Here is a 2,247-nt window from a genome sequence, read left to right as displayed (position 1 = left end):
GGTCCCCAGGGCGCCGGCGCATGCCGCAGCGCCCCCTGCCGTCACTACGCCGCGCACGGGGCGGACGCGGTTGAGGGGAGGAGGGGAGGAGGGGAGGAGGGGAGGAGGGGAGGAGGGGAGGAGGGGAGAGGGGGAAAGAGGCCACACCCCCGTCACGCTGGCTTCCCCCGGGGGGCGGGGCCACTGGGAACCTGCTTCCGGAAGCGCAGTTTTAGGTTTCAGCAACTGAGCTCTTTGCCGTTTGGGTTCCAATCTCTTCATTTGTAGTTTGAGATTCAAGTACACATGATGACTGCAAGAGTTCTGTTGCTTCAAAAAATTTTCAGTGAAATACAGCTTTGTTTTTCAAACTGCAAGTCACAACGTGTTACTGTGACGGATATCAGTTTAGTAGGTCGTGACCAGCATTTTAAAACAAGGCGATGGGCTTCTCTGGTTGGTGCAGTGGTTGAGAGTCCGCCTGCCTATGCGGGGGACGCGGGTTCGTGTCCCGGTCCGGGAAGATCCCACATGCCGCGGGGTGGCTGGGCCCGTGAGCCGTGGCCGCTGAGCCTGCGCGTCCGGAGCCTGTGCTCCGCGACGGGAGAGGCCACAACAGTGAGAGGCCCGGGTACCGCAAAAAAAAAAAAAAAAAAAAAAAAAAGGCGATGGAAGGGTGGAGGCACACACCCCATCCTCGCAAAGCTGCCCTGCTGCTCCTGGCTGCTGGTCACTGCCCAAGGCTCTCTGGGCAGGAGGGAGCAGATGTTTGGGGGAGCGGAATGTCTGGGGGCGGCCCCTGAAGGGTTAAGCCTTCTTTCAGCTAGTCGTGGGAGAGAGTACAGTCTCTCCTGATTAAAACTAGTTTAGAAGTCCAAAAAGATTCTAGTAGGAGGTGATGGTAGTATAGTCACAGTGAATGCAACCCTCTGAAGTATCCACGTACTCTTACCCTTTCTCCACCCCCACCCCAAGTTAGAGTTTCCCAGTATCTAGTTTATTAGGACCATCTTGAGTTCTATGATGATTTCAGGAAACTGTTAAACTGTATATCTGTTGTCCATAAAACTGGATAAAGTTCATCTTTGAGGTCTTTCTGAGGAGGCTGTGTGGCCCAGAAATTTGCTGAATACACTCACAAGTCACCCAGGGCCCATTCTCTGGTCCTCAGTCATCCCTTCAGTGACACCTCTGTCCATGGAAGCTTCATCCAGCCCCAGTGGATCCCCTGCATGTCATGGGTTTAGAAAATTTGGGTCAAAGTGAGCAGGCTTCAAGACTTACCTTGAATTGTCAAAAGTCTTACGTGGCATCTCGTAAAAGTCAACTTATACCTGCAACCATTCTGGATCTATTTGACCACAGGGCATTTGCCTCTGAAGCTAAGGAAGAATGTACAAATTATATCCTCAGACCTGGAAGCTTGTCTTGAAACTGGAGGTAATTCCTATCACATTGACCTAAGTGCTGAGTGGACCCCAGTGTTCAGGCAAATTCCACAGAACCTAGTACACAGAAATCGGGCCCTGTAATGGCTGGCATCCAGGTTCCTAAAGTGTAGAAAGGACTTAACATCGGTCCCTAGTGCAATGGCTTTTAGCAGTGAAGTGAGGAGTGATCCACTGCCTCCCTGTGCAACTGATTGCCAGTTTTGGCCAATCTTAGTTTTTGCCCCTTTATTTTTATTGGCAGAGTTTGTGGGTTTCTCTGGATTTTGAATATAGACTGATTATTATGTGATCTCTCCCTAACCAGGATAATTGGGCCATCTTTACTTACTCTTAGCTTATATAAAGAAGTATTTTTGAATACTCCTACTTTAAGAATGGTGAAATTTTGTCTAAAAAAATGCTTACAACTATATAATTAAATGAATTTTAATTTGTGTGATTTGGGCTTATGTGGGTTATTTTTTCCCCTGCACATTAACTGTAAATATTCCACCTCTAAATTATTCTAAGAGCACACTGATCACTTTTATGCCTTTTATCTGTTGTCAGAATACTAAGGCTTTCTGCCTTCTGTTTGCTTGCTTCCAAATCTGCTACTATTAATTTCCAATTGAAGCAAATTGTTTTGGGTATTAATTTAATTTTTGTCAGCCATTATAGTTGTTCTGAATGAAAAGTCAATCATCTCTCAAAAAAGAAATATAATAGATTAAAAAAATAGAAGTTGTAAGAGTGTATCATGCACTTAAAGATACGTCATATTTTATTTAAAAACTTGTTTCACATAGGCAGGTAATGGATCACAAAGGAAAATGTA

The sequence above is a fragment of the Kogia breviceps genome, chromosome 3 (assembly GCF_026419965.1).
Source record: "Kogia breviceps isolate mKogBre1 chromosome 3, mKogBre1 haplotype 1, whole genome shotgun sequence".
Classification (NCBI taxonomy): domain Eukaryota; kingdom Metazoa; phylum Chordata; class Mammalia; order Artiodactyla; family Physeteridae; genus Kogia; species Kogia breviceps.
This window is presented reverse-complemented; position numbering follows the sequence as displayed.